Below are 9,100 nucleotides of genomic sequence, written 5' to 3' on the forward strand. Positions count from 1 at the left end.
GCATCCAAAGTTCATTTGCATCTTTAACATGTTCCAAGCATGCATATCCATTTTTAAAACATGTGTAGAAGAAATATTTTTTTTATAAAATTCCATGCTATTAGGGTTGAACTAGTGGAATTACCCAAACTTGGATAACAAAACTTTTGTGTTCATTTGTGGTGTGTGAATAACTTTTCTTTACTTACATTTTTTATTGATTTAAATTTTTTCCAGATGTACACTGTAGAATTTTCATTTAGTTGTGATCTATTTGCCTTTTCTCGTTTACGGGATGAAGGCAGAGCGAAAACTCAAAGTTTTGATTTAAGAAAAAGTGTACATCTAAAATGGAAATTTACAATGCACAAATGTAAAGAGAGATAATTCCAAAGAGTGTATGTAATTTTTAGGGATTGTAAACTTTTTCTAGTTTTTATATCTTAGGTTTTGCAATAGTTGGGAAAATGGGGAGGCGGGGGATTTTAACTGAGTGTTGATTCCCAATCCATAAGTCATTTCTTAGTAAAATATAGCCCGTTACGCATGATAAATTACTTTACAATCATCTATGATTGTTAGGTCAACTTTTTGTAAATGGTCAAAATAATGGCTTGTTTTACTCGGGTTAATATTCCACCGCACGTTCACTTGAGAATTTAAAGAGAGTTTGTTATTCTCTTTAAAAGCTTTGGTTCCATAGGTCATTTGCATCTTTAACATGTTTCAAGCATGCATATCCATTTTTAAAATATGTGTAGAAGAAATCTCTTTCTTATAAAATTTCAAGCTATTAGGGTTGAATTAGTGGAATTTCCCAAACTTGGATAACAAAACTTTTGTGTTCATTTGTTGAGTGTGACTAAATTTTCTTTACTTACATTCATTATTGTTTTAAATTGTTTCCATACATAAACTCTAAAATTTTCATTTTCTTGTGCTCTATTTGCTTTTTTTGTTTACGGGATGAAGGGAGAGCGAAATCTCAAAGTTTTGATTTAAGAAAAAAGTGTACATCTAAAATGGAAATGCATAATGCACAAATGTAGAGAGAGATAATTCCAAAGAGTGTCTGTAATTTATATGGATTGTAAGCTCTTTTTAGTTTTTGTATTTGAGGTTTTGCAATCGTTAGGAAAAGGGGGATGCGGAGGAATTGTAACTGAGTGTTGACTCCCAATCCATAAGTCATTTCTTACGAAAATATAGCCCATTACGCATGATAAATGACTTTACAATCATTTATGATCGTTTGGTCAGCTTTTTGTAAATGGGGTAAATAATGGCTTTTTTGACTCGGGTAAATATCCCATTGCAAGTTCACTTGAGAATTTAATGAGCATTTTTTATTCTCTTTAAAAGCTTTGGATCCATAGGTCATTTGCATCTTTAACATGTTTCAAGCTTGCATATCCATTTTTAAAACATTTGTAGAAGAAATCTCTTTCTTATAAAATTCCAAGCTATTGGCGTTGAACTAGTGGAATTTCCCAAACTTGGATAACAAAACTTTTGTGTTCATTTGTGGTGTGTGAATAAATTTTCTTCACGTACAATTGTTATTTTTTTCAATTTTTTTCATACTTAAACTAGAAAATTTTCCTTTTGTTGTGATCGATTAGCCTTTTTCTAATATGAGAAGAAGGGATAGCGAAAACCCAAAGTTTTAATTTAAGAAAAAAGTGTACATCTAAAGTGGAAATGCACAATGAATAAATGTAGAGAGAGATAATTCCAAAGAGTGTCTGTAATTTTTAGGGATTGTAAGCACTTTTTAGTTTTTATATCTCAGGTTTTGCAATCGTATGGAAATGGGGGAGGCGGTGGAAATGTAACTGAGTGTTGACTCCCAATTAATAAGTAATTTCTTACAAAAATATAACCCATTACGCATGATAAATCACTTTAAAATCATCTATGATTGTTAGGTTAGCTTTTTGAAAATGGCCAAAATAATGGCTTGTTTAACTCGGGTAAATATGCCACCGCACGTTCACCTGAGAATTTAATGAGCGTTTGTTATTCTCTTTAAAATTTTTGCATCCAAAGGTCATTTGCATCTTTAATATATTCCAAGCATGCATATCCATTTTTAAAACATGTGTAGAAGAAATATTTTTCTTATAAAATTCCAAGCTATTAGGGTTGAACTAGTGCAATTACCCAAACTTGGATAACAAAACTTTTGTGTTCATTTGTGGTGTGTGAATAACTTTTCTTCACTTACATTTTTTATTGTTTTAAATTTTTTCCAGATGTACACTGTAGAATTTTCATTTTGATCTATTTGCCTTTTTTTGTTTACAGGATGAAGGCAGAGCGAAAACTCAAAGTTTTGATTTAAGAAAAAAGTGTACATCTAAAATGGAAATTTACAATGCACAAATGTAAAGAGAGATAATTCCAAAGAGTGTTTGTAATTTTTAGGGATTGTAAACTTTTTCTAGTTTTTATATCTTAGGTTTTGCAATCGTTGGGAAAATGGGGAGGCGGGGGATTTTTAATTGAGTGTTGATTCCCAATCCATAAGTCATTTCCTACTAAAATATAGCCCGTTTCGCTTGATAAATTACTTTACAATCATCTATGATTGTTAGGTCAACTTTTTGTAAATGGTCAAAATAATGGCTTGTTTTACTCGGGTTAATATTCCACCGCACGTTCCCTTGAGAATTTAATGAGAGTTTGTTATTCTCTTTAAAAGTTTTGGTTCCATAGGTCATTTGCATCTTTAACGTGTTTCAAGCATGCATATCCATTTTTAAAACATGTGTAGAAGAAATCTCTTTCTTATAAAATTCCAAGCTATAAGGGTTTAATTAGTGGAATTTCCCAAACTTGGATAACAAAACTTTTGTGTTCATTTGTGGAGTGTGACTAAATTTTCTTTACTTACATTTTTTATTATTTTAAATTGTTTCCATACATAAACTCTAAAATTTTCATTTTCTTGTGCTCTATTTGCTTTTTTTGTTTACGGGATGAAGGGAGAGCGAAATCTCAAAGTTTTGATTTAAGAAAAAAGTGTACATCTAAAATGGAAATGCATAATGCACAAATGTAGAGAGAGATAATTCCAAAGAGTGTCTGTAATTTATATGGATTGTAAGCTCTTTTTAGTTTTTATATTTGAGGTTTTGCAATCGTTTGGAAAAGGGGGATGCGGAGGAATTGTAACTGAGTGTTGACTCCCAATCCATAAGTCATTTCTTACGAAAATATAGCCCATTACGCATGATAAATGACTTTACAATCATTTATGATCGTTTGGTCAGCTTTTTGTAAATGGGGTAAATAATGGCTTTTTTGACTTGGGTAAATATCCCACTGCACGTTCACTTGAGAATTTAATGAGCATTTTTTATTCTCTTTAAAAGCTTTGGATCCATAGGTCATTTGCATCTTTAACATGTTTCAAGCTTGCATATCAATTTTTAAAACATTTGAAGAAGAAATCTCTTTCTTATAAAATTCCAAGCTATTGGCGTTGAACTAGTGGAATTTCCCAAACTTGGATAACAAAACTTTTGTGTTCATTTGTGGTGTGTGAATAAATTTTCTTCACGTACAATTGTTATTGTTTTCAATTTTTCAGACTTAAACTAGAAAATTTTCCTTTTGTTGTGATCGATTAGCCTTTTTCTAATACGAGATGAAGGGATAGCGAAAAGTAAAAGTTTTAATTTAAGAAAAAAGTGTACATCTAAAGTGGAAATTCACAATGAATAAATATAGAGAGAGATAATTCCAAAGAGTGTCTGTAATTTGTAGGGATTGTAAGCACTTTTTAGTTTTTATATCTCAGGTTTTGCAATCGTATGGAAATGGGGGAGGCGGTGGAAATGTAACTGAGTGTTGACTCCCAATCCATAAGTAATTTCTTACAAAAATATAACTCATTACGTATGATAAATCACTTTACAATCATCTATGATTGTTAGGTTAGCTTTTTGAAAATGGCCAAAATAATGGCTTGTTTAACTCGGGTAAATATCCCACCGCACGTTCACCTGAAAATTTAATAAGCGTTTGTTATTCTCTTTAAAATTTTGCATCCAAAGGTCATTTGCATCTTTAACATATTCCAAGCATGCATATCCATTTTTAAAACATGTGTAGAAGAAATATTTTTCTTATAAAATTCCAAGCTATTAGGGTTGAACTAGTGGAATTACCCAAACTTGGATAACAAAAGTTTTGTATTCATTTGTGGTGTGTGAATAAATTTTCTTTACTTACATTTGTTATTGTTTTAAATTTTTTCCGGATGTAAACTGTAGAATTTTCATTTTGTTGTGATCTATTTGCCTTTTTTTTTTTACGGGATGAAGGCAGAGGGAAAACTCAAAGTTTTGATTTAAGAAAAAAGTGTACATCTAAAATGGAAATTTAAAATGCACAAATGTAAAGAGAGATAATTCCAAAGAGTGTATGTACTTTTTAGGGATTGTAAACTTTTTTTAGTTTTTATATCTTAGGTTTTGCAATCATTGGGAAAATGGGGAGGAGGGGGATTTTTAACTGAGTGTTGATTCCCAATCCATAAGTCATTTCTTACTAAAATATAGCCCGTTACGCATGATAAATTACATTACAATCATCTATGATTGTTAGGTCAACTTTTTGTAAATGGTCAAAATAATGGCTTGTTTTACTCGGGTAAATATCCCACCGCACGTTTTCTTGAGAATGTAATGAGCGTTTGTTATTCTCTTCAAATGTTTTGGATCCATAGGTGATTTGCATCTTTAACATGTTTCAAACATGCAAATCCATTTTTTAAGCATGTGTGGTGGAAATCTCTTTCCTATAAAATTCCAAGCTGTTAGGGTTGAACTAGTGGAATTTCCCAAACTTGGATAAAAAAACTTTTTTGTTCATTTGTGGAGTGTGAATAAATTTTCTTTACTTACATTTTTTATTTTTTTAAATTGCTTCCATACATAAACTCTAAAATTTTCATTTTCTTGTGCTCTATTTACTTTTTTTTTGTTTACGGGATGAAGGGAGAGCGAAATCTCAAAGTTTTGATTTAAGAAAAAAATGTAGATCTAAAAGAGAAATGGACATTGCACAAATGTAGAGAGAGATAATTCCAAAGAGTGTCTGTAATTTTTTGGGATTGTAAGCTCTTCTTAGTGTTTATATCTCAGGTTTTGCAATCGTAAGGAAAAAGGGGAGGTGAGGGTTTTTAACTGAGTGTTGACCCCCAATCCATAAGTCATTTCTTACTGAAATATAGCCCGTTACACATGATAAATCACTTTATATTCATCTATGATTATTAGGTTAGATTTTTGTAAATGGGCAAAAAATGTCTTGTTCGACTCGGGTAAATATCCCACCGCACATTCACTAGGGAATTTAATGAGCGTTTGTTATTCTCTTTAGAAGCTTTGGATCCATAGGTCATTTGCATCTTTTACATGTTTCAAGCATGGATAACCATTTTAAAAACATGTGTAGAAGAAATCTGTTTCTTATAAATTTCCAAGCGATTAGGGTTGAACAAGTGGAATTTCCCAAACTTGGATAACAAAACTATTGTGTTCATTTGTGGTGTGTGAATAAATTTTCTTTACTAATATTTGTTATTGTTTTAAATTTTTTCCATACATAAACTCTTAAATTTTTATTTTGTATTGATCTATATGCTTTTTTTTGTATAAGGGATGAAGGGTGAGCGAAAACTCAAAGCTTTGATTTAAGAAAAAAGTGTACATTTGAAATTGAAATGCACAATGCACAAATGTCGAGAGAGATAATTCCAAAGAGTGTCTGCAATTTTTAGGGATTGTAAGCTTTTTTTAGTTTTTATATCTCAGGTTTTGCAATCGTTGGGAAAAGGGGGAGGCGTGGGATTTTTAACTGAGTGTTGATTCCCAATCCGTAACTCATTTATTAAAAAAATATAGCCCGTTACGCAAGATAAATCACTTTACAATCATCCATGATTGTTAGGTCAGCTTTTTGTAAATGGGCAAAATAATGGCTTGTTTGACTCGGGTAAATATCCAATCGCACGTTCACTTGAGAATTTAATGAGCGTTTTTTATTCTCTTTAAAATCTTTCTATCCATAGGTCATTTGCATCTTTAACATGTTTCAAGCATGCATATCCATTTTTAAAACATGTGTAGAAGAAATCTCTCTCTTATAAAATTCCAAGCTATTTGGGTTGAACTAGTGGAATTTCCAAAACTTGGATAACAAAACTTTTGTGTTCATTTGTGGTGTGTGATTAGATTTTCTTTACTTACATTTGTTATTGTTTTAAATTTTTGCCCTACATAAACTCTAAAATTTTCATTTTTTTGTGATCTTTTTAAGTTTTTTGTTTACGAGATGAAGGGAGAGCGAAAACTTAAAGTTTTTATTTAAGAAAAAAGTGTACATCTAAAATGGAAATTCACAATGCACAAATGTAGAGAGCGGTAATTTTTAGGGATTGTAAGCTCTTTTTAGTTTTTTTATCTCAGGTTGTGCAATCGTTGTGAAAAGGGCGAGGAGAGGAATTTTTAACCGAGTTTCGACTCCCAATCCATAAGTTATTTCTTAGAAAAAAATTGCCCGTGATGCATGGTAAATTACTTTAGAATCATCCATGATTGTTAGCTCAGCTTTTTGTAAATGGGAAAAATAATGGCTTGTTTTACTCAGGTAAATATCCAACCACATGTTCACTTGAGAATTTATTGAACGTTTGCTATTCTCTTTAAAATCTTTGGATCCATAGGTCATTTGCATCATTAACATGTTTCAAGTAGGCATATCAATTTTTAAAACATGTGTAGAAGAAATCTCTTTCTTATAAAATTCCAGGCAATGGGGGTTGAACTACTGGAATTTCCCAAACTTGGATTACAAACTTTTGTGTTCATTTGTGGTGTGTGAAAAAAAATTTTTTACTTACATTTGTTATTGTTTTAAATTTTTTCCACACATAAACTCTAAATTTTTCATTTTTTTTTGATCAATTTGCTTTTTTTGTATACGGGATGAAGGGAGAGCAAAAACTCAAAGTTTTGATTTAAGAAAACAGAGTACATCTAAAATGGAAATGCACAATGCACAAAACTAGAGAGAGATAACTCCAAAAAGTGTTTGTAATTTTTAGGGATTGTAAGCTCTTTTTAGTTTTTATATCTCAGGTTTTGCAATAGTTGGGAAAAGGGGGAGGCGGGGGATTTTTAACAGAGTGTTGACTTGCAATCCATAAGTCATTTCTTACAAAAATATAGCCCTTTACATAGGATAAATCACTTTACAATCATCCATGATTTTTAGGTCAGCTTTTTCTAAATGGGCAAAATCATGGCTTGTTTTACTCAAGTAAATATCCCACTGCACGTTCACTTGAGAATTTAATGAGCGTTTGTTATTCTCTTTAAAAACTTTGGATCCAAAGGTCATTTGCATCTTTTTCATGTTTCAAGCATGCATATCCATTTTTTAAATATATGAAGAAGAAATATCTTTCTTATAAAATTCCAAGCTATAAGGGTTGAACTAGTGCAATTTCCTAACTTGGATCACAAAACTTTTGTGTTCATTTGTGGGGTGTGAATAAATTTTCTTTACTTACATTTTTTATTGTTTTAAATTTTTTCCATACATAAACTCTGAAATTTTCATTTTATTGTGATCTTTTTGGCTTTTTTGTTTACGGTATGATGGGTGAGCGAAAACTAAAAGTTTTGATTGAAGAAAAAAGTGTATGTCTAAAATGGAAATGCACAATGCACAAATGTAGAGAGAGATAATTCCAAAGTGTGTCTGCAATTTTTAGGGATTGTAAGCTATTTTTAGTTTTTATGTCTCAGGTTTTTCAATCCTCGAAAAAACGGGGAGGCGGGAGATTTTTAACTGAGTGTTGACTCCCAATCCACAAGTCATTTCTTAAAAAAAAATAGCATGTAACGCATATTAAATCACTTTACAATCATCTATGATTGATAGGTCAGCTTTTTGTAAATGGGCAAAATAATGGCTTGTTCGACTCGGCTAAATATCCCACAGCACGTTCACTTGAGAATTTAATAAGTGTTTGTTATTCTCTTTAAAATCTCTCGATCCATAGGCCATTTGAATCTTTAACATGTTTCAAGCATGCATATCCATTTTAAAACATGTGTAAAAGAAATCTCATTCTTATAAAATTCCGGGCTATTAGGGTTGAACTAGTGGAATTTCCCAGACTTGGATAACAAATCTTTTGTGTTCATTTGTGGTGTGTGAATAAATTTTCTTTACATACATTTGTTATTGTTTAAAATTTTTTCCATACATATACTCTAAAATTTTCATTTTGTTGTGATCTATTTGCCTTTTTCGTTTACAGGGTGAAGGGAGAGCGAAAACTCAAAGTTTTGATTGAAGAAAAAAGTGTACATCCAAAATGGAAATGTACAGTGTACAAATGTAGAGAGAGATTATTCCAAAGAGTATCTATAATTTTTAGGGATTGTAACCACTTTTTAGTTTTTATATCTCATGTTTTCCAATCGTCGGGAAAACGGGGAGGTGGAGAATTTTTAACTTAGTGTTGACTCCCAATCCATAAGTAATTTCTTACAAAACTATAGCCCATTACGCATGATAATTCACTGTACAATAATCTATGATTGTTTGGTTAGCTTTTTTTTAATGGGAAAAATAATGGCTTGATTGACTCGGTAAATATCCCACTGCAAGGTCACTTGAGAATTTAATGAGTGTTTGTTATTCTCTTGAAAAGCTTTGGATCCATATTTCATTTGAATCTTTAACATGTTTCAAGCATGTATATCCATTTTTAAAACAAGTGTAGCAGAAATCTCTTTCTTATAATATTCCAAGATATTAGGGATTATCTAGTCGAATTTCCCAAACTTGGATAACAAAATTTTTGTGTTCATTTGTGGTGTGTGAATAAATTTTCTTTACTTAATTTTGTTATTTTTTAAAAAAATTTCCATACATAAACTTTAAAATTTTCATTTTGTTGTGATCTATTTGCCATTTTTTTGAGATGAAGAGAGAGCAAAAACTCGAAGTTTTGATTTAAGAAAAAAGTGTACATATAAAATGGAAATGCACAATGCACAAATGTAGGGGGTGATAAATCAAAAGATTGACTATA

Source organism: Aristolochia californica, unplaced genomic scaffold (assembly GCF_029961685.1).
Source record: "Aristolochia californica isolate CCGP_79_NKW_82.1479 unplaced genomic scaffold, dmAriCali1.0.hap1 SCAF_1, whole genome shotgun sequence".
In the NCBI taxonomy this organism is placed as follows: domain Eukaryota; kingdom Viridiplantae; phylum Streptophyta; class Magnoliopsida; order Piperales; family Aristolochiaceae; genus Aristolochia; species Aristolochia californica.